Here is a 25,663-nt window from a genome sequence, read left to right on the forward strand (position 1 = left end):
AGTGAGTCATTACATTAGAAAACAAATTCATGCCAAATTTTAATTTTATTTTTCTAATGTTTTAAGAGGTTGAATCCTCTGTTATGCCAGGAAGAATAAGTGTTCTTTTAAGTGCTTATCTAAAAAAAGAGTTAACTATGTGAGGAGATGGATAATTTAATTATCTTGATCTTGATAATCATTTTACAGTGATGTGTATATCAAACCACCACTTTGTATACTTCAAATACATAAAATTGTATTTGTCAATTATTCCTCAATAAGTGTGGTTTTTAAAAGTGCTTACCTATATGAAGAAGATTTATTTGGCTAACAAATTGGGTTTAACCTACTTACCTTTGACTTGACAAAGGATTAGGCCTTGTAACTGTTAGGTACCTCACGTGATACTGCTGGTAGGAACTTTTGAAAATGTCATTTGTCATTCAGGTGAATGTTTTGTTAAAGCCAGAATTTTTACTCATTCTGTGTCATGTTAAGTACTTTTAGTGCATATGGACACATTTGTTTAATGTGATTAAGTAGACAACTATTTTACTTCTCTAAGGAAATGCTGACATTTATTCATTTTTGACTTTTTAATAAAATAATCAAATGGATTACTTGGTTAAACAATAGCATGAAGAATATATAAAACAGTTTATGTTTGCTAGGAGACAATTCTCTATGAATTTCTTGCATTTTTGCATGTCTCTGAGTAAAGGCATTGACAGCTTCTTTTCTGGACTATCTCTCCTATGCAAATATATTTGTATAGGAAACCACCGAAGACAACAATGATTGGCTTCCTCTGCAGAGGGCAGATTTGTTTGCTGTCCAAGGTACTAAAAATAACACTCTTCCCTTCTCGTGCTGGTAGCAAAGAGTAGGGAGGTTTGCCAGCCAGCAACCCCCTTATATGATTGGGCTTCATAAGTGGGAGGTCTCAGCTGTGATCCAGTCCCACTCAGCTCAGCCTCTACCCTTGGGCTGTCCACATCGACCTTTTGGGATTTGAGGGGCCAGAGGAGCAGAAGAAAACATGAAGTTCACACTGCCCTCTCTACCCTGATAAATAATAAAGTTCTATGTAATAAAGTTCTTTGTCTCTGACTCAAGAGATTAGTGTCTTCTGGTAGCATCCACAAAACTGTTGCAGGCTAACTTGTTAGCTTACAAGCAGGGTAAAATCTTAGGCCCTTCATAGTTCTTTACGTTGTTCTGCAGCATGTATAATTTAAGTATATTTAATGCCCTCATTATTTTCTGCTTAACACAGACACAAGTTTGCCTATTTCCACTTGAATTCAATAATTATATGCTACAAACTAGTAATACTTTGATTATGAAATATCCATATTGTATGGCCTTACGGAGACTGGGGTTGTTTTTCTTGTTTGTTTGTTTTGTTTTGTTTTGTTTTAGTAGGACTTACATTTTACTCTTTGCCATAAGCCATGTGCACTTTTTTGCTTAGACAAGTACTGTTCTCCAGACATTCCTTGTTCATTTTGGCATCTGCATCTTTTTCACTCTCAAACTCTATCACAGTCTAGCTTGTGTAATAATAATCCTTTGTGTAAGTGAATTCTCTTAGAATCTCCTACCTAGGTTTTGGATATAAGGAGGGTCACAGATTTAATTTTGGTGGATCTTATTCCACGATAAACAAAATGTTTTGAGTTTCACTTTAATGATTTTAGGTAAGTAGGTAGGTAGGTAGGTAGGTAGAATGTTCTGCATTACCTAGGTTCCTCCCTCCTGTGCTTACATTTGCATTTGTGTTCATAAGCACATTGGCCCCAAGTGATCACGCAAAATCACATGATTTAATTTTTGATGCTGTTTTTCAAATTTAGGTCAGTGGACCCATGAGCTTCAAGTACCAATTCCTTTTATTTCTTTATTGATCAATAGGACACACACCTTAAAACTCAGCACAACAAAGGACCCAAGGATCGGTGAAGAAATCTGAAATACTTGTTTTCATTGCTAATTTCACTGTTGAATATTGGTTATTGATTGAATTTCATTTCTGACATTTTAGCAATGAAATGTATGAGTTCTAGTTATATACAAATAATGACATTTTCACTATGGCGAATTTGTTAGCGTTCATTATAGTGAGATTTAACACAAAAGTGGACCTGTTGTTTCATCCATATTCCTTGTTTTCTATTGCTGAGCTATGCCTTCAAGTTTCAAGTTAAATATAACCAAATTATTATCCTTCCTTCACACTCTTTTCTCTCTTTGAAATATTTTTTCCTTCCTTGTTCATGATACTCTTACCTCCATCTGCCTTCAGGTTTTGGCTCATATATCATCCCTCCTTTAGAAAGACCTCCCTCGTGTCCTTTGTTACAATCTTTCTCTAGTCTCAGTTTCCTTTATTCCCATTATCTTTTTCTTCCTATCTTGTTGTCTTCCAAAAATGGTCCCAGGCGATTTAAAGATGAATGCCATTTAGCAAGATTAAAAATCAAATAAAAAATAAATGAGAATATAATTTAAAAAAGAAAATAATGTTAGAAAGTACACTAAAGGCATGAGTTTGCTTTATTTTTCTGAAGGTACTTCACTCTGTATTACAATCTTTTTAAAGAAATTTGGAGAAACTTTATGTCCTCATGGTATTTGTTGAATAAATAATAAATGAGTATGATACAAATATATAAGCTAGTATAAATTCTGGATCTATGCATTTTAGGGAATTTCTTAATGTTAGGAATTTAAAATAAAGACATGTGTTTTCTTATTCAAAGAAAGGGAAATGATACGTTAATGAAATTTTTCTTATTTGTAAAACTAAGTAATTTTTCATTATTTTATTCTAATTTCTTTCTAAATTCTGTAAGCTTCAGACTATTAAAGCTTTGCTGATGAAAATTACTTGATAAGAGATAGACTATATTTGTGCCATATTCTGTTGGAAAATTTTTAACCTTCATAATCAAACTCCGACTCATGTCACTATAACTGAGAAAATGTAAGTTTTTATATAACTGTGCACAGTTTCTAGAAAACAAACCTTTGTATTTAACTATTGCAAATAATTTAGTACTTCATGTTACCAATAAGATCTCTAGTTCCATTAAGCAAGAAACTGCAGAAAGCATGTCCCCAACCTTCTGGACATAGAAGCACTGGAAACCTCCTCCTTCTCCTTGATAGGGCAGAATTCAGAAGATAGTGCAAATTCGAGTTTATTGCCTGGAGCCTGCCTTAATAAACAGCTTTTGATATGCTTAAGATTGAAGTTTGGAAGAAAGGGAAATGATATGTTAGTGAAAATTTTCTAATTTGAAGTTTTAAGGAAACAGATTTTGACTTTAGCCGGCAATCTAAAACAAAACCCCTTCTGATTTTATACTGTTTTTCTACCAAATATCGAGTTTTGTCTTCATCTGAGAGCTACTATATATATTTCACCACTGCTGTTTTAGTTTATGTTTATTTCTCTCTTAAGGAGATTATTATAGCAGTCAATTCAGCAGAAATTGTTTTTAAGACTTACTCCTGAAATGCTCTATCATTTTTATGTAAATTAAACTTACTGTGTAAGTAAAATAAACTGAGTTGTCAGTTTTTTTTGAATACATGCCATAACCACACAAAAGAATACTCTTTCACTAAGTTACATCTTCATAGTCAAATAAATGCTTTTGCTAATATATAGATAATTCATTTATATAGTTATATATACACTATGTAGTTATATATATTACTATAGATAGTAGTATGTATACTATATTAGTTACATATATATAACTATAGATAGTAATATATACACATATTACTATATACTAGATACAATGTATTTAATATATATAATATATTACTATCTATATAATGTATATTATATTACTATCTAAATACAGCTTGATATAAAATAATATATATAGCTATCTAAATACAGCTTGATAAAAATATAGCCTTTAATAAGTTGTATAATTTCTCTAAATTTAGAAAGAAGTATATTTCTTACTGGAAGAATAAGACTAAGTTTAAAATGGTGGGAGAATGATGTGAAAGGGTAATTTTAAAAATAAAAGTCTTTAATGTATATATATCTATATACAACATATATATATATATATATATGAGTTGAATGCTAGGGAATAATGCTTTTAGTAGACTCAATCAAAAACACTAGAAAGATAATCATGTTAAGTAGTAATGGAATGGTAAAAAATCAGTGTGTATTAGGTTGGCGCAAAAGTAATTGCAGTTTTTAACCTTTTAAACTGTTATTACTTTTGCACCTAATAACTTGTAAACCTAATAACTTGTAAAATTTTGTCAACTCTTTCATGTCAATACTGAATTACTATTAAATGGAGAATTTAGAAGCGAGCAGAAATTCTAATGAGAGATTTGATTTTCTTGCCTAATTTGGGTCTTTGCATTTCCTTTGATATTTATTTTAATTATCTCTTTAAAAATTAATAAATTGTCAATGTGGCTAATAAGAGAATAGCAGTGATTAGGTAGTTCTATAAACTTGGCTTTTTCCTCCTGAATCAAATCACACTTATAGAAATAACTAAGGGCATAATTTTTTTCCTGTACCTGAATTAGTAATATGCCTTGTAAAATTGTAGAAAAATTACTGAAAATGTTATATTTTAAATGATGGAATTTATTAAAGAATATAGGCCATTGGGGCCAGTTGTGTCTTAAAGGTTTTTTTCGGTGGCTATATTCAGGTATATGAAATAGGAGCAATTTAAAGTAAGGAACAATAAGATAAATTATCATTAATATTAAAATATTTGAATATAATGTGATTATTTGTATATAATTAACATCTTTATATAATGTGAGATTTACACATCTGATGTTGTGACAGAAACAAAAGGCTGGCCATCAGGAGCTCTGGGTCTTGGTTCTGGCTCAATCACTATCAATGTGACTTTAGAAAGAGATTTCTGAGACTTCTATAAAATTTGGATAAAATTATCTGTGCCATTGTGAGGAATAAGTAAGATGTATAAATGTGATATTTTATATTCTTTAATATGCCAAGCAAATTTTAGGAACATGGAATGAAAATAGCACTGCACTGTTTAAAATTTCTAATTTACCTTCATTATTATTATGAAGGTTTAATTTCTTCTTTTCTCTCCCCTTTCTATCTCCTTGTCTATTTGTTATTACTGACATGAAATTTATCTTTCTATGGTAGACAAAGAAATGACCATGGGCCCAGAGTTGGTTAGCAATTTTCTTGATTTCCATCTCTCTCTAGCATCCATTCCTACGAGTGGGATTCTATATCCAGGATGGTATTAGTAATTAGACATCTTGGAATTGAAATAGTCAATGAAATAATGAGCAAACCCAACTGAGAAAAACTATAAGCCTCTTAAAATCAATGTGATTTTAAGCATTGACATATGAACAGACACACAGACCTATTGAACAGTTTACAAAGTCCAGCAATACATTAAAAGTTCAAATACACATGGAAATATAGTTTATGTTATGGTGCAATCATAAATAATTAGAGATAAAGGCACTGTAAGTAATAGCTAGATAATAATACTTAAGAATGTAAAATTTGACTAGACCTCATGATGTACATCAGAATGAACTCCAAATGGATCAGAGGTGTAAACACAAAATATGAAATAACATCTATCAACCCAGTAACACTGATTATAGTTTTGAAATACCAACCCAGTATCAATGATTGTGATTTTGAAATACTGCCTCTCATTAAAGCAACCTGAGTCTTTCAGAGAAATGTGTTCCAGTCTAGGGCAAGAAACAAATTCATGAGCTGGAAATATTTTGTCATATCAGCTACCAAGGAAGCAGCCAAAGACTACTAGTTCTTCTAAAACTTGAAAAGGAAAGGTAAAATAAAAAAAAAAAAAAAACAACAACCACAAGAAAAACCCGCCAATGAACACTAGGCATGAACAAGCAGTTCAGGGAAAAAAATGCAAATAGCCTTTAAACGTGTGAAAAGATGTTTAAAGCTCACTAATAATAAGAGATGTTAATGAAGACTGTACTGAAATAACATTTCTCACCTGTCAGGTTGACAAAAATCTATAAGCTTGACAGCACACTCAGTAGATGAAGCTGGAGAGAGAAAGGACCTCATATATGTTGCTGGTGGGAATGTAAGATAATATAATCCCTTTAGAGAAGAAATTGCCAATACTTACAAAAATACAGATACATTTTTCCCTTTTGTGTGAGAAAGGAGGAGAAAGAAATATATCTATTTGTTGTTTGTTTATTTTTGTGCAAAAATATAGAAAGATAAACTCAAAATTAATAATGTTTATCTTTGGAAATGTAGAAGAATAAGATGAAGGGATAGCACTGAGAAATCTCTTAATACTTTTTTGTATAGCTTTGATTTCTAAACTGTATACATATTTTAATATGTTAGGAGGGAAAATGCATATATAAATTGAAAAGAAGTCGAAGCTGTTGGTCCTAAGTGTATATCTAGTTGGCAACATAACCAAATAGAAAAAATAATTCTTTCAGATGTCCTTTGAATATAGTACTTTGTAATTCCTTTGCTGGGTTTATCCTAAGCATAAGAAGAATGGCCAATGAAATGTTAAAATTAACTCAGTGGTTTTATTGTAAACAGTGATATTGGTATAATAATTTTGATACTATTCTATGAATGTGGTATGTTAAAACAAAAGAGTAAATATTGTGAACTATAATTTTCAGGATTAGAGAAAAGATATACAAAATATAGCATCAAAGCAGTTAGGAAAATCCCTATAGAGTGAAATAATGAATTCTGGAATATCACTACAAACTCATTGTGTTTTAAGTATATATTTTCTAGTTCTACCAAATGGAAAGGCCTGGAAATGATTCTCTGGTAGCAAAGTACACTTAGTGGTGAGATCTTGGTTCCTAAATGCATTGCCTAAGAAAAGGAGTCAGGGCTCCTTGGAGAAAAGGCTTATTATTCCAGATCTAGGACTGAGAAAATACAAGATGATCCTAGGACATAATGTTTTGCTGGAAAGCCAACAGTCTAATGGAAGTACATGAAAAGGACAAAAGAACCAACTTGAAAGGGCTTCTTTTGGCCAAAATTGGGACAATTTGAGGATAAAAACAATAAGAGTGCTAGTGATTATAAAACATTTAATCAAAAGACGTGGTTCCATAATATTTTTAAAAATATGAGTTGCCATCATCAGATGAAAAATATCTGAAAATTGGTAATCAAAGGGAAAGAATTAAGTAGGTAGCCTTTTTGTGAGGAACTATAATTTGCAGGTGAGGAAGGAATGCTCTTTTTTTACTAAAGAAAACTGGCTAGTAAAAGTAAAAATATGATAGAATTTAAATATCACCATTTTGCCACCTCTAGTAGGCATAAGTCTAAAGTTGTTTCCCCAAGATTCCCATTCCCTGACTATTCAATCAAACATTAAGTGCAACTGTGAAGGTACTATGCAGATGTAATTAAGGTTACTAGTCAAGGAGATTATCCTGGATTTTCTAGTGCAATCATACAGCCCTCAAAAGCAAACGAGAAAGGCTGGAGAGTCAGTCACAGATTCCCCAGTAGAGGAAGGAAGGTGGTGAAGCAGAAGGGAAGCCAGAGATTCCAAGCATGAGAAGGATTCAGCACACCATTTCTGGCTCTGAGACACAGGGTCTACATGCAAGAACCAGAGAGAGGCCTGTGGGAGCTAAGTGTGTCCCCCAACAGCCAGCAAAGAAATGGGATCTCAGCCCTACACCTCAATGAAGTAGATTTTTCCAACAACCTGAATGAACCTGGAAGTGGATTCTTTCCAGAGCCCAGTCTTCTGACACCTTAATTTTGGCCTTGTGAAACCTGGAACAGAGAAAACAGTAGAACCAACTCAAATTAGTGACCCAGAAATTGTGAGATGCTAAATTGTGTTATTTAAAGCTGCTAAGTTTGTGGTAATTAGGTACATTAGTAATAGAAAACTAATAAACAATCCCTGCATGAAATAATTGGTTTAGATGAGGATTATCAATGGGAGCTAATTTCATTAGGTGAAAGGATGTGAGTATATTTGTAAGTATATTTGCATGGTACCAAAGTGTCAGCTCACAGAATTCTTGGCAATTGTAAAGGGAAAAATATGTACCTTAAAATAAGAGATGCAGCTGTCAGCACTTACACCTAAGTAAACAAAGTTGGTGTCACTGGTAGAACAACCTGCCACCACATGTCTTCTGATACGATGTAATTTGAAGGACACAGCATTAACTATGTATATTCCTGTTATGTATGTTGAAAATCTGAGTCTATTCAGACTTTTAGATGTAGCTTCCAGTTTTGACAAAATCCAGGGAATAAGTGAAAAAGTAAGTGACCAGGCCAACGAATCCAGAATGTGGGACATGTAAAAGATAATTGATCTGGTCTCATCAAAAAGTGAATGACATTAACAGGGTTAAAAAGATCTATGTGTTGAAGGTGGGGGAGACGGTTGTATATGAAAATAGACGATGAGACAGCAATCAAATTCAATGTGTGAACATTGATAGGATTTTTGGTTCAAAAAATAATATAAAACAAAAAAAATACCTACACTTTTTAGGAGCACTTGAGGAAGAATTGTTAATTTTTTAAGGTGTGATAATGGTATTATGGGTATGTGGGAAAATGTCCTTATTCTTAGATGATGCATGTGAAATAGGGAGAAGGTCATGATGCCTGCAAGTTATTTTTAAATGCTTCTTCAGAAAGAAAGGGTAAAAAAACCACAGAAATGAAAAAGCATATATTGCAAAATATTATTAACAGTTGTTCAATCAAGGTGGCAGATACAACGGTGTTTATTGTACTAGTTTTTAACTTTTCTATATGTTTGGAAAGTTTTACAATTAAATATTGGGGTAAAGGAAGAAAATGATAATACGAAACTTGAAGGAGCCACTTGTATGTCAGTGGGGCTGTTCACTGTCAGTCTTCTCTTCAGTGTTCTAGGAAGGTACTATTTTATTTTGGACACTAAAAAACTAGAATTTGGAGTACTTTTCTCTGGGGTAACAGCATCCATTCTAGCACTTGAGCTGACTCCTGAACAGCTGGAACAAAATACTTTGTTCCAATGCTTTCAAAATTGCTTGCTTAGTATTTTGCCTAAGGCATACATGCATTTGTAGTCACCGAGGGAGTGAACTAGGTGGGTGAGTGTTGTGATGGTCTTCTTGGAGTCTCTCATACTACTATATATGCCTTATTGGATCTGCCAAGAACACAAGGCACTGCCTGCTTATTACCTGGGCCATGTCTCAGGGTTGTTTGTAGCAAGCAGTCTTGAAAGATGAGATAATGTTTCCTTCTGGGACAAAGAACACACTTGCTTATAGCTTGCTATAACATGGTAGGCTCCCCAAACTCATTGTTCCCCAGCTTTGACCCAAATCACTGTGTGTACAGCATCCATCTGGGCTTTTATCACGTTACCTCCACCCCACCCTCACCCCCCGCAGGGACTTGGGGTCCACGGAACCACTGCAAACATGCTGATGCTGTGCTATGACTAATAAAAGTCCTTTGTCTCTGACCCAGAAGTTTTGTGTCTGCTATCAGCACTCCACAAAACAGTAACAGGCTAACTGATTAATTTGTAACTGGGGTAAAATCAAACCTCAGACCTGTTAGTGACAATGGAGTCTTCAGTAAATAGATATTCAGTAATCCCTCTGATTTCAATATGACTTCACACTTCCACTCTTTAGTGGACCTACGTTTTCCCAGCCTGAAGCCCCTGTGGTTCTGCTGGGCCAATAACCTGCTTCCCCAGATTAAATAGATGGTACCTAATTGCCCTGCTATCTGAAAGTAGAACGTTCCTATGTAACCCTCCATGAGCCAAAATGGAATAAAGTGAAGAAACAATTAGCATTCGTAAAAAGGAAAATCCTCTTCGGATTTCTATCTGTTTAGTGAAAATAGGTACTAGCAGGTATTCCGTAAAAGCAAAGTGGCATAACTCAAACTTCCGAAAAGCAGGACTACTGTACTACCTCATCCAGTTATGTAAGTCAGAAACTTCACAGTCCTTTCACTCTTCATATTTAGCTTATGACCAGATCTGGTTATTTTATCTTCTTAGCATCACATCTTTTTTCATCTCCATTGCTGTTGGTTTAGCTTAAGTCTGGTCTATGTCATCTCATAAGTAGGTGACTGCAATACAGCCACGGACGGAATTGTGTCCACCTGTCAGAAGGCATGTATTGAAGCCCTAACCCCTAATGTGATTGTATTTGAAGGTAAGGCTTTTGGGAAGTAATTAAGGTTAAATGAGGTCATAAGAGTGGGATCCTAATCTGATAGGATTGGTAGCTTTATAAGACGAGGAAGAGAGCTATTTCTCTCCCTCCTTCTCTCCTTCCCTCCCTCCGTCTCCCTCTTTTCTTCTCTCCCCTCCTCCCTCCCTCCCTCCCAAGGCCAGGTGAGCCTTGTGAGGACATAGAAAGAAGGTAGCTGTCTGCGATCCAGGAACAGAGCCTCACTAGGAACCTTATCAACCAGCATCTGGAGCTGGTACTTCCCAGCCTCCAGAACTGTGAGAAATAAATTTCTGTTGTGTAAGCCACCAAATCAGTGGTACTTTGTTTACATCGGCCTGATTAAACTAAGATATTACCTCGGATGTGGTCCATCCATGCCTGCTCCCCTCCCACCATTTCCGTGTCTCTAAACCTGTTCAACAATGCTGTCAGAGGTATCTTTTAAAGCTGAAATGGTGGTCAAGTCTGCCTGTTTTTCCCTTTGTATGTTTCCCTACAAAATGAAATTTAGACTACTTGCCTTGTTCATACCAGGTCTTTCATGAGTTGGACCTTTTATATTTTTCTGACTTTATCACTTGCTTCCTCTCTTGCCCAGTGCCTACCCACCTGGTGCTTGAACTATATAAACTTGCTTGCAGTTGTCTCATGTGCCATGCCATATTATTTCTCTGGGCCTCCCGTCATGCGCGGACCATCCATGCTAGGGACGCTGCAGAATATTGATTCCTCTTTCAAGTCCAGATCAACCTCTAAGAAAGCTTGCTCTCAGCCACGTAGGATAAAATGGATTTGTCTCTCCTTTGTGTCTCATGTGCTTTTAAAATAATTCTATTATAACAGGTATAACATTTTGTTTCTCTTAGTGTTTAATATATCTTTCCCTTTACTAGATGTGTTGGTGGCTAAATGGATAGTATATCCGTCAGGGTTCTCCAGAGAAACAACCAATAGGTTATATATGTATGTATGTGCGTGTGTGTGTGTGTGTGTGTGTGTGTGTGTGTGTGTATATATATATATATATATATATATATATTTATTTATTTATTGAGAGAGAGAGAGAGAGAGAGAGAGAGAGAGAGAGAGAGAGAGAGGTTTATTTTTTTAAGCAATTGGCTCGCGTGATAGTGGAGGCTGAGTCAGCCCAATATCTGAAGAGGAGACTGGCAAGCTGGAGAACTAAGGAAGAGTTGATGATGCACTTTGAGTCCAAGAACAGTCTGCAGACAGAATTCTCTCTTGCTTGGAGGGGATCAACCTTTATTCTATTAAGCCCTTTAACTGATTGGATGAGGCCCACCCACAGTGTGGAGCGCAATCTGCTTCACTCACAGTCCACTGATTTAAATGTTAATCTCATTCAAAAACACCCTCAGGTACAACCAGAATAATGTCTGAAAACATCTGAGCACCATGGCCCAGGCAAGGTGACACACAAAATTACCCATCACAGATGGTGATCACACCTAGATGTAATTCCGTCTGAGTATGCCATAAGATCTTACATAGCCTTCCTCAGGCTCAGGGTAGAGCCAGCCCCTGTGGGATTCAAGCCCACCATGTGACTCTCACTGCTTTGCTCCCATCAGAAACCCCATTTTTATCCTGTTTAATAGCTTTCCACCCACAAAAACAAAGGTGACATGTATTTGTACGTAGGATACTATGGCATGACGAGCATGTAGCAGCTATATTTTGTCCATTATATTCAGGAACCTTTCTAAGCTTTCAGTCATTAAGGTTTACAGTTAAACAGGTATCAGTCTGCTAGGAGTTGCATATTGCATAATTTAATGGCCCAGCAGGGCGCAATTCCTCTAACTTCCTTCCCAAGTGATATCCTTTGTAGTAGATTTAACCTGAAAAATAAGAATCAAATATACTGATATATTACTAGAGTTCCATTCATTTATCACTTGGTACTATTCATCATCATAGTAAATGACCAAAATGTCTCCAATTTGATGCTACTTGAGAGGTGAGAGGCTGTCAGGTTCCAAAGCAGAGACAGTCGTGGTAAACAAATAGTTTCACCTCTTTGGGCATCTGGTATAATTCTTTTAAGACACAATATTATTTTCTTGGTCTGAACTTATCTCAAGGCAGAAGTGTTAGATTTCTCTCATTGCATATTCATTTATGCATATTCATTCATCTACCTCAAACTACTATTTCTTCTTCCTGTTTGTTACTGATTTTAATCCAGGCCAATCCACCTTTGGAAGGAAGATCAGGTTCATCCACAGTGCTGGCCGGGTTTGCCAGTAGATATCTGAGTCTAGCTAAAGTGCTTCCACTTCAGGACATTCCCATTCATACAGGGTGAGGTGACAAAGATACAGAAGTAGGGGCTATTTTGGACACCAGGCAATGTAGCTGCAGCCACTATCAACGTCAGTTTTTCCAGATGGGTTGAAGGCATAATCCATCCCATTAGGCCCTTAAGTATTCTGGCATAAAGGTTTAAAGCTGTAATTATAGTTTCTTGCTTTGAGATTATCCCTGATTCCAGCACCCGCAGTTCAAGTCCTAGTCCTGGAACTACTTTGTAAAATAGTTAAGGTGATGTGGGGAAGAATTGTGTAGTCATACCAGCAGCCTCCCCAATCCCATCTTCCTTAGACCCCTTGCAGAAGCAGAGGAATCTGTCTCATGTGGACATGCCTTTGGTCCCTTTCATGTTGAGTATGAGCACACACTACTAAAGGTTTATAAGCCAGCCCTTTTTGCCTTTATTGCCACCGATTTTTGATAATAAATGTTCAGTGGCCTGTTCCACTTTCCTGTGAACCACTACTCAGGGAATGATAAGCATGCTATGTCTATTTGACGTGTTGTCTCTTCACCCATTGTTGGGCACCATCATAAAATGCAGTTTTGACCTGAAGAAATATAACTTGGCACAATATTATCTTCTTTTCTCCAGCCCTTTTATTGTCTTTTAAGTATTTCCATCTACCACCTGGTGTGCAAAGCCCAGTCCAGAATAAGTGTCTATACCTGTTACGCCCATTTGGGGCCCCTGGGGCTACGGGTGATGGTCCAGTATACTGGGGGTGCAAAAAAAATGTATACAAGTGGACACTGGTCAATGTTGCTCAAACAGTAGTTCACCATAATGTCTGGATGTGATGGTAACCACTTTGAGCACCTCTTGTAATTGCTGAAGTCAAACGTGACTTGTATTCATCTTTTGTTATCAGTATATATTATTACAATTTTAATACAGTTTTCCTTTCTTAAATGTGTATACACTGTTTTGGCACCCTCTGAAGTTCACTTGCCAGCTATGTGCAGAGCCTTCACAGTAGGAAATCTGCCCAATTGCTGTTTACGGTCTGTCTTTCTCATTGATGGATAGGGCAGTCCTTCCTGGCATTTTGTGCCTCAGAGGGTGCAAGAGCAATAAGCTGTTGATCATCCATGTTGCATGGTTGCAGTTCCCCTGTATCCAAACATTTTATGAGCCAAAGTGGCAACCTTGATTGAGCAAACTATTCACTTGTTTGTTCTAGTCACCTTCTGATTCTTTTGATGGGTATCAACATGTCCTACTTTAATGAGTTCCTTAAATTCCCATGAGCCATGCCCCCTACTCATGGGGACCACTCATGGTTTTTTGCCGTACTCTCCAGTCTGCATTTCTGCATTACCTTAGCAGTCCAGTTTTCTGTTGCCCACTGCTTGACCATATGATCAAGCCAATCACTACCACCCATGAGTCAGAATCCACACAAACTTCGGGACCTTTTTTGTTGTCTAATTCTTCCGTTACTGAAAGGATAACAGCATGCAGTTCAGTCCACTGAGCTGATTTATTCTTATCTTCAATCCAGGTTTTTTCCATCAGTTGGTCACATTGTGGCAGCTTTCCAAACAGTATGCTGTCCATCACCCTGGAACTGCCATCTGTAAACCAGGCAACTTTTTGTTTGTCAACTAGGGGCTGTTAATAGGGCACTACCCATGTGGCACTAGGATCCAGTAGTTCTCCAGGTGGCTTTAAATTTGGTCCTAAGAGAAAAGAGACTATCTGCTCATAAATCTGATGAGTCCCTCCTTGTTTTCTTACAGTGGATGTGCCTGTATAAACCATTTTCTTGTCATGATGGAAATTTTCTTGGCATTGCCTTCCTTATTAGACTGTTTTTCTGACATTATATAAAACTGTATGAGTATCTCAGATCTAATGATATTTACTTTAGTTATGGGCAGTTTTAATTCATGACCAATAAAAAGCCAGCGTCTTTCAAAAAGCATGTTCTGTGTTGCTGCATCTGAACATTTTCTTGTCCAAAACCCCAGCAATCACTGGTGGCACTTACAGGCTTTCGCCACAAGTTCCAATCTGGATGATTTCGTGTTACAAATACTTCCAAAATCATATCTAAGTGTGGATCATAAAGGCCCAAATGTATTGATTGGGCTACTATGCCCTTTTGTAATTCACATACAGCCTGCTGTTGTTATGGCCTCCATTAAAATATGGCCATCTTTCAGATAATTTTATGGATAGGAGCCAGCGGTATTCCCAGATAAAGAATGTACGTATCCTCTGTAGTCATAACAACTCAACTCAGTGCTGTGCTTCCTGTCTGGTTTCTGGGGAAGGCAATGAGCTATGCATCTTTTGGTTGCCTGGGGGTATCACCAGTGGCTCCTGTCCAAGTTATTCCTCAAAGCTTTAACATTTGAGCAGGCCCTTGGATCTTTGCTGAATTTACCAACCAAATTATTATGCAAATAATGACAGCAAACAGGTGTGTTCAGATAATTCTTTGGCAAACCAGCAAATGTAACTTGGAATCCTCTCCACGTGAACACAAATGGTGGTTGACTCTTTCCTGATACCAAGAAAAAGGAATTTGCAAGATGAAAAAAAATAATGTCCTTCTTTAGATAATATTGAAAGACTACTGTCCTTTTTTTGACTTGTAAAAGGGAGCATGATAGGGAAATATACAGTTTTTCCTGATGAGCTTGGTTAGCTGAGTAGAAGAAAATATAAGATACATAAAATAACTATGCTATAAAAAGCTAGAACATTTAATAACTAAAGTCAGATAAGGAATAGTTATTTGTTAATAACCAGTGAGAGTAAGACAGAGGTGTGAATTGGTTTGTACTAGACTGAGCCTACAGAGTAATTGAGACTATTCAGTCACATACACACACACACACACACATTTTTAAAAGAAAGACATGGACTCATCCAGTGAAAGATTTTCCAGAATTTTTTCAATCAGTTTTTGCAAACGTAATGAGAGAACAATTTTCAACTAAAATAGGCAATTAGTATTTAGGTAAGATTTCCAAACTAGACTCGACCTGAGCTGGTGGTGGTTAGCAGTTGTAGCCTGCATTGCAGGTCACAGTGGTGTTACAGCAAACATTTGTTAGGAATCATGTTGTTGCCTCTGGGCAGTAACCCATATGTGTGCCACATAGAGAAAGAGACTGGAAACACTGCCGCGGCCTGCTGAAGTGCGTGTCCACTCCTCCACTCACAGAGATTTAAGGTAGTGTGCTATACTGCTAAGTGTTTTTATTAGAGTACAAGTAGCCTCAATTTGCATACATTTTTGTGATAAATTGAATTCATTGTAATATTATCCGAATACACTAGTTTTTGCTTTTTAAAATATTTAAGCTATGATTTTTGCCCTTAGTTTTGAAAGTTATCTCTGGGGCAGTTTTACATACAAAGTATCATCTGTTCATAGATCTTCAGGACCTAACCTTTCTTTTCAGTAGGCAGTTAACCTATACTAAATGTGAACTGTAAGTCCACCTTTTGTAAACACTGGCCCTTTACACCTTGGAAGTTGTTTCATGGTAAAAGCTATGTATTTTAACTACTAGAAGTAAGAATGACAAATAGGTATGCTTGCATAAACTTTTGATTGCTGTTAATATGTTTTGGTATTTTTTGTTAATTACTACAGAGTTACCCAATCATAGTCATTATCGTAGGTTTTAAAATAATATGTATGTGGGAAATAGCAAAAAATTAATTTACCTAGCTTCTCTTTTCTCTTATTCTATTTTGACATGTACAGTTACACTGTGACCCATCTTTTATCAATTATCTGCTCCTTTCATGTTTCTCTCACTTTCTCCACTCCTTTTTTTCAATTAGCATTTAAGCATGTGTAAATCTCTTCCATCTTAATGATTTGTAGTCCTTGGGTTTTTTTTGCCACTGTTCCTAGTTTCCTACTAACTGTTCCTCTAATCCTCCCCATCCATGTGGAGTCCACCTTAGTCCAGGCTCCTTTTCTTTGTTCATTCATTTAGTTAGTTGTTAATTTAACAAGTATTTGTTGACTGCCTACTCTGTGCCACGCAGTGTTCAGGTACTGAAGAGATCACACAACTAACAATACAGATAAGCATACCTGCCCTCATGGAGATCACATCCTTGTGGGGCAGGGGAAGACAGGTAATAAATAAGTAAAAAAATATAGCATTTATGTAGTGATAGTACTTTGGAAACAAATTAAAGCCATGGGACAAGATGAGTTAAGCAATGAAAAGTGTGTACATGGAGAAAAGGCCTAAGCACTGGGCCCAGGAGCACTTCAGCATTAAGAAAGTGAGGAGATAAAGAACCAGTAGTGGAGACTAAAAAGAACAGGTCATCGAAGCAGAAAGAACACTATGAGACGGCGATGTCCTTAAAGTCCTGTGAAGAATACATGTCAAGGAGAAAGAATGATGATTTCTATAGATTTGGTCACTTGGAGATCAGTGAAGGTGCCTGGTTAGAGCTCTTCTGACTCACCTTCCTGGCTAAGTGGAATTCTAGCTAGCTTAAAGCCAAATGTGTTTCAAAAGTTACAAACTTTATTATCTTCTCTTTCTCAGTGACTTGAGGATAAAGTCAAACTGCTTCATTTGGCCTACCAGGCCTGGGCTGACCTTTGTACAGTTCTTTTCCAATGTATTATTCTATACTCAAGCCATTATAAACATTGTGAGTTATTTGAAGTTTATTTTCTCACAGCCTTGATATGACCTCTCTTCTTTGCACAAAACACTTGTTGCCTTCTTCGTCTGTCTAACTGCTATTCGTCATCAGGTAGTAACTCAAGTGTCACTTCTTTAGTAAGACCTTCTCTGATCCAGGATGAGGGTCGATTCTCAGAGATACCAATAATTACTGTTATAACTCATGTGACACTTTGTTTTTTGTTGAGTTTCATGTCTGTCTCTCTTATATACTTTTTTTCCTCTAAACTATAGTCTAAATGAGGTCAGAGGCTCTGTCCATTTGGTTTACAACAGTATTCCTGGTGCTCAGCACAAAGACTGGCACAGGACTGGCACTCAGTATTTTTTGATTGACTATTGAATAAAATGACAATATGATATTTCTGTTGTAGTCTGGTTGTGGGATTTTAAGCGCTTTTTTCTGTTGTGACTTGATATATTTTTTATGTAAAATGGAAGGATTTGGCACTATACTAGCAATAAATGTTCTTTTTTAAAAACCTGCATTGGGTGTACAAATCTAACGGAAAAATATCCACAAAATACAAAGAAGGTGAGATTGAGAAGGCAAGATGTAATGTATTCCTATATTTATATGGACTGGAAAAGAGAAGACTCCAGAGAACTTGATCATAGTCTATAGATCCCTCAAGGTAACACTATAAATGAAGGAAGGGAATTATTTTATTCTCTGAAGATTGTGTGAAGGCAGCAGTGCCTGAAGCTAAGGAAAGAAAAGTTTAAGCTGAAGATTCAGTTCTCTGCTTAAACAGAGAGAACGGTTGGACAGTTGGACAATGGAACAGCCTTAGAAGCACTCAAATCAATGAATTGCAAAGGTACCACATTCAAGAAATAATTAGCTGTAGCCTTAGGGAAGTAATGCTTTCTCTAGCAATATTCTGAAGAACTCATCATACATTTATTTTATATTCAGAACTTAACCTACACTGCATGGCTTTTAAAGTTTCCTATACAGATTTTAGATACAACTAAATAGAGCAAAAAAAAGATAAGTGACTTGCCTAAGAACATTTAGATCCCATAGTCATATGGTACATTGGAAACTTTGATCTGACAGTATACTCATGAGGGATTTCTTAGTATCCGACATCTAGTATCATGGTAATATCATGCACAATTTTCACTTTAATATAGTTAGATTTTAGTTTTAAAAATATTTAGACCAAACCATTCTTTACAGTGGTCAAGTTCAGTATTTAGAACATGGTAAATTTTTTCTGTGAAGTAACTTGAGCATTTGGGAAGGTCATCTCTTTTTTTCTCTTCAAAGTAATTTTAGTAAATTAGTTCTATATTTTATTGAATGATAATTTAAGGATTATAGTGTTTACAGTTTGATTTAACATTCTGATTTTTAAGGGTTCTTCAGGAAAACTTTGGTGATTTGCCATTTTAAGGTTATATAGATAATATGCTACATTTCCATATTTGGAAATAACCAATTTATTGGTGGAATTTCTTCCTCTGGCCTACTCTCTGCTGTGTTAGGCTGCTGGCCCTACTGTGAACGTCGCTTAGTGTCTGAGACTTTGTCTGTCATCCCTTCCCCTGGGTCTGTTCTTGTTCCTGTCACACAAACTGCATCTTTGACTTCTTCAAAAATCCTCCCTTTTTTTTTCTCCAATTTTACATGATTACCTTTATTCCTTTATTGGGAAAGGTGATGGAATTCTCTGGCACACTCTCCTTTTTGAGTTCAAGGCTCTTCTAAGTAATTGCCATTTTATGAGGCTTGCTTTCTTTGGCAAACAGATTGTTCTGTAAAGTATTTAATAAAAGCCTGTAGTCCTTTGGTATTAAAGTATCTGATACAACTTGATTATATAGTAGATGATCTAGTAGTAAACTCCTAACTGGTTTCCTCCTAACTTTGTAAACTGACTGATTCACACAAATGTAGCAGGCATGAGGCTTTCTCTAGTAGTCCGTATCTCTTTCCCTGCAGCTGAAAATAAGTTTATTCTCAAACTTATTTATTCCAGTTTTGCTTTTTATTATAATTCTGTAAACCAGTGAAAACTGAACGAAAAATAATTGTTATTTTTGTGAAAATAAAGTTGAATAATTTGGAAAGATTGGATAAAGTCAGGTACTGAAACAAGTGGCTATCAAATTAGACATGGCTGCAATAACTGTAAGATCCTAGGTCTTACAGTGCATGTGTGTAGAGTTATAAAATCTAAAGAATGTTGCACTTATTACTTTGTGACAATCTAGAAGAAATAGATACATTTTTAGAAACGTAGAGCCTTCCATGACTAAATCAGAAAGAAACGGAATCTGCAAATGTTTCTTAAATGTTTTAAATGTGCTCAATCCACTCTACAGAAACTAAACTAGAAATCATAGATGATGCATAGTAAGTATAACATATATAAGAAAGACAAATATTCTAGAATTTCAAGCAACAGAATAATGTTCAAAGGAAAGGCCTTGATTCTATGACAGAAGATTAGTAAATGAATATTTATATTCATAAAAGTGTATAGGACTTTCACTTCAAGCCACAATATGGAATAACAAGACATGATTGTTTTCTGCCATAAGTAAATAAAAAGCCAGAGAAAATATATGAAACAATAATTTTCAGATATTGTACAACAGCTCACTGTCTGTGGAGAGGATCCATGCTACAGCACAGGGAGGATATACCCAAGCATAGTCTACGGATGTCACTCAGTTGATAAGACAGAGTTCAGCTTTTGGGGAGGTCATCCTGGCTAGGATTTGCTTAAATTTGTGGGACAGTATACTAGAGAGGAGAGAGCTACACAGAAGCAAAAAGAGAAAATGCACTGGAACTCTATAGTGCATTTATCTTAAGTTTTCGGCTCAGCTGTGATTAGTGCATGCATGTGAGTAATCTACTAAATTCACAAAAATGCATGTTTTAGTAATCCAAAGACAGAGGATAAACCACTGGAAAGGAGCAGGCAGAACAATGTCTGAAGTTTTCCTTGCACCAGAATTAGTTTGTGTTTCCACCAGCCACAGTGAAATGATCTCTTAACTCATGGAACATTGGGTATTCCTTAGAAGAGTAGTGTGTTAGTACTGGAATCAAATTAATTCTAGAGTAAAAGGCTATTCAGAAATCGCTTCAGTAAACCTTAAAAACATCCTCATAAGAGCGAAACTCAATCAAAGTAACTTAACTGCATCCCACAATTCCAGAATAAAACCTCAAAATATTTTAAGGAATACAATAAAATCTAGTAATCAACAAAATTCACAGTGTCTGTCATCCAGTCAAAATTACGGGGCATGCACAAAAATACGAAGATATGACCTGTAACCAGGAGAAAAATGAATCAATAGAAACAAATCCAAATGATACATAGGATAGAATTAGTAGACAAAAACATTGAAACAGCTATTACAAATATACTCCAAAGTTCAAGAAAATAGAGAAATGCATGAGTGTGTTAAGGAGGGAAATAGAAGATATAGTAAAGATTCAAATTGAGCTTTTAGAAGATAAAAAAAAAAATATCTGATAGGAAAAATACACTGAATGGGATTATTAGGAGATTTGACACTGCATAAATAAAGATAAGTGAACTTAAAGCATGGCAATGGAAACTACCCAGAATGAACCCCCATCCCCCAAAAAAAGACAAAAGAAATGAACAGAGTTGTGAACAATATCAAAGAGACCTATATATTTACAACTGGAGTCCTAGAAGGAGAGAAGATGGGTGACAGAAAAAAAACATATTTGCGAAATAATGACTGAAAATTTTCCAAGTTTGATGAAAAATAAACCCCACAGACCTAAAAGGTGCAATGAAATGGAAACAGGAAGAAAATCACAGAGGCACAACATAAAATTGCTAACAACTAGTGATAAAGGGAAATTTTTAAAAGCAGGCAGAGTTCAAAAGACACCTTACATTTAGAGGGGAAAAGATACAAATGACAGCAGACTTCTCATCAGAAATAATACAAGCCAGAAGACAGTGGATTGACAACTTTAAAGTTCCAAAAGAAGTGAACCTTGGGTTCACATGACCAGTAAAAATAGTGTTTGAAACTGAAGGCAAAATCAACAATTTTTCAGGCGTATAAAAGCTGAAATAACTCATCCACATCACACAATTATTATATGAAATGTTAAAGGAAGTCCTGGCGAAAGAAAAATGAAACCAGATGGAAGTTTTGACCTAAACAAAGAAACGGTGAGCATGGAAAATGTTAAATATGTGGGTAAATGTAGTTTTTTTATATTTTAAAAACTCTTTAAAAGATAATTGGTACAATTAAAATGCACAAGAGGTCTGAATAAACATTTCTGAATCAAAATGGGGAATAAGCACATGAAAATTTGTTCAGTGTCATTAGGGAAATGCAAATCAAAACACAAGATCTCACTTCACACCCACTAACATGGTTATAATAAAATAGAAAGATGACAGATGTTGGTGAGGATATTGGAGAATGAGATGCCTCAAATGTTGTTGGTTGCATTGTAAAATGGTAAAGCCACCTTGAAAAATAGTTTGTCAGTTCCTCAGTATGTTAAACCGTGTGACTATAGAGTTATTGTATGACCCAGTAATTTCGATCCTAATTATATATTTAAGAGGATTGAAAACATATCCACATAAAAAGTTGTTCACAAATGTTCATAGGAATCTTATTAATAATAATCAAAAAGTGGAGAAAACACAAATATCCGTCAACTGATGAATGGGTAAACAAAGTGTGGTACATGGCTACAGTGAATTATTATTTGGGAATAAAAAGTAATAAAGTACTGATATTTGCTAGAATATGTATAAACTTTGAGAACATTATACCAGTGAAAGAAACCAGTTGCAATAAAACATATTTTGAATGATTACTATGTATAAAATGTCTAGAATAGGCAAATACAGAGGAAAAAACTATTAAAAATATAATAGTCAGTATATACCGATAACGAAAGACGAATACAAATCACGTTGGACTTCTGCAATTACAACAGGTGCTCAAAGTGATTACAATCAGCATCCTGACATTTCTGATTATGATGAACTACTGCTTGAGCAATGTTGACCAAAATGTCCACTGGTATGGATATTTTTTTGACACCCCTTATATATAGAAACATACAGTAGATAGTCATTGACAGGCATTAGGTGCAGAAGAGAATGGGGAGTGACTGTTTATGGGTAGTTGTTTCTTTCTGAGGGATGATGGAAATATACTAAATTTAGTGGTGGTGGTTTCAGTTCTGTGAATATACTAAGAACCACTGAATTGTACAATTCAAACGGATGAATTTTATGGTGTGGAATTGTATCTCAGTAAAGCTGGTGACAACAGATAATTGATTCTTTAAACAAAAATAATTACAATGCATTGCAGAATTTAAAGCATATGTACAAATAAAATATATGACAATAGTCAAAAGGCTGAGAAGGAAAAAATGGAAGTATTGTAAGTTTCTTCTACTATAGTGAAGTGGTATAATATGAAGATAGATTCTGATAGCTCTAAAAATATATACAGTAATCTTTACACCAGCTTCATAAAAATCGAACACAAAGAAGTTTAGCTAATAAACTAACATAGGAGATAAAATGAAGCAACTTAAAAAATCAACTTCTGAAAGAAGTCTGGAAAGGAGCAAAAATGGAACAAGGAAGACATGAGAGAGCAGTAACGAGAAGTCAGATTTAAATTCAACAATATCAATGATCGTTTTAAATGTAAATGGTCTGAAAGGTCAGAGATTATTATACTGAATAAAAAAGAAAGGCTTAGCTGTATGCTCTCTATAAGAACCCACTTTAAATATAGAGATGCAAGGTATAAAAATAAAAGCATGAAAAAATGATACACCATGATAGCACTAATCGAATGGAAGCTGGAAGAACCCTGTTAATATCAGACAAATTACATTCCAGAGCAAGGAATATTACTAGCACTAAAGAGGTCATTTAAGTACAGTAAGTGGATTAATTCTTCAGGAGGATATCATAATCCTTAAAGCTTATGCACCTAATAACAGACCTTCAAAATACACAGAGCAAAAACTGATAGAACTGAAAGAAGTAGATAAATCCAGTTATACGTGAGATTCCGGCACCGTTCTCAATAATTCATAGAACAAGTAGATGAACAATCAATGAGGTTATAGAAATTTAAACAACACTATTACCTAACATTATCTAATTGGTATTTTTAACACTCAATCCAATAACATAATAATACACCTTATTTTCAAGTTTACTTAGAACATTTACCAAAATATACCAAAATCTTGGGAATAATGCAAGTGTCAACAAACGTAAAAGGATTCAAGTAATAAAAAATGTATTCCTAACCATGCACAATTTGTTCTCTCTGATAGAGAGCTATCTAAAAAAATCCTAATTTTATTGTTTAAAACTAAGCAGTTCTGAATGTCCAATTCTGAATGTCACAAATAAAAGAAGATATTCCAAGGAGAATTAGAAAATCTATTTAATTTACTGAAAATGGAAACAGAACACAGTAGTGGGGTGCAGCTAACACAATGTTTACAGGAAAATTTATAGCATTAAATGTTTAGGTTAGCAAACTACAAAGGGTTAAGATTGATGACCTAAGCTTCCACTTTAAGAAACTACATAAAAAAGAGCAAATTACATCCGAAGTTAGTTGAAGAAATAATAAAGATAAAAGCAGAAATTAAATAAAAAATAGAAAGGCAATAAGAAAAAAGTCAATAAAAACAAATGCTGGTTCTTTGATGATATCATGAAATTTGATAAACCCTTAGCCAGAAGGTACAAATTGACAATTTTTGGTTTAAAAGAGGGGATGTCACTATATTTATATATCGTACATGCATTTGAAGAATGGTAGGGAATATTATGAATAACTTTAAAACAATAAATTCAACAATTTAGATGAAATGGACAAAATCCCGGTAAAACAAACTATAAAATCTCACTAAAGAAGAAATAGATAGCAGGGATAGGTAATTTTAACTATTTTTATTAAACAATTCTAGTTTTATTTTACTATTTCTATTTAAGAAATAGTTAAAAATCTTTTCTCAAAGAAAACTACAGACCAGGATATAATCAGTAATGAATTCTATCAAACATTTGAAAGGTGACACTGGAGGAATTATAATTATGTTAATGTAGATTTTAACCCTTCTTCATAATGGCTCTGATTTCAGTATGAGAAAAAAATAATGTATTAAAATTTTTTCTACAAATATGAAAGTAAAAAATAAGCTATGGAATGTTTGCTTACTTGTCTTTGTTGTCTTAAAATCTCCATTTTTAAATTGAATTTATTGGGGTGACATTGGTTAGTGAAATTATATGGGTTACCAGTGTAAGTTCTATAATACATCATCTATATATTGTATTGTGTGTTCACCACCCAGAGTCACTTCTCTTTCCATCACTATAGATTTGATCCCCTTTAACCTTTTCTACCACCCTCTCTCCCCTCCTTATCCTCTGATAACCACTAAACGGTTATCTGTGTCTAAGAGCAATGGATGTAAAAGCAAAAATCAATGAATGGGACTTTATCAAACTAAAAAAGCTTCTGCACAACAAAAGAAACCATAGGCAAAACAAAGAGGCAACCAACTGAATGAGAAGAAGGTATTTGCAAACAATACCTCAGATAAGAGGCTAATATCCGAAATATATAAAGAATTAATACAACTCAAAAACAAAAATACAAACAATACAATCAAAAACTGAGCAGGGGATCTTAAAATCTGTCCTTTTCAACATTGTTGTATTTTAACTAGATCAAGAGAGATAATTTGTGGAATGATTTTGTATTAATCAGTTTTATCATTCAGCAGGGTTATTGAATACACAGAGGGTGCCAAAAAAAATGTACACACATTTTAAGAAATGAAAAAACTGTGTGAAAATTGTAATCATATATATTAATAACACAAGATGAATACAAGTCATGTGTATACATTTTTTTGCCAACCCCAGTATAGTGATTAGCTCCTTTTAAAAGTTTATATTAGAGGGTCAGATCAGGGTGACATACTCTTATTTGTTGAGTTCTTAGGGTCTTGTTCTTACATTGAGGAATCTTAAGTGACAAAAGGACAGAAAGAAATAGTGGCAACAATGGTGGATTATTAATATATTGGTCCATTTTTGAAAGCAGATTGGGCTTTTTTTTTAATGAATGCTTTTTTTAACTAGTTAATATTGTTTATATGTAAATGCTTGTTTCTGAATAGTATCCTTTTTTGTTGTTTTATATTTTTTCAAGTACAATTGACAACATTATTTTATACTAGTTTCATGTATACAGCATAGTGATTATATATGTATATAACTTACAAAGTAATCCTCCCTGATAAGTCTAGTTATTATGTGGCACCATAGTTATTCCAATATTATTGATTATATGTCCTATG

At 34.9% G+C, this 25,663-nt stretch overlaps 1 protein-coding gene across 4 annotated transcripts in view; it reads left to right on the plus strand.

The window, feature by feature from the left end:
• ARB2A (ARB2 cotranscriptional regulator A) overlaps positions 1–25,663 on the plus strand; it is a 388,747-nt gene that overhangs the window by 42,712 nt on the left and 320,372 nt on the right. The window lies entirely within an intron of this gene.

This window comes from Rhinolophus hipposideros (assembly GCF_964194185.1).
Source record: "Rhinolophus hipposideros genome assembly, chromosome: 7".
NCBI classification, from domain to species: domain Eukaryota; kingdom Metazoa; phylum Chordata; class Mammalia; order Chiroptera; family Rhinolophidae; genus Rhinolophus; species Rhinolophus hipposideros.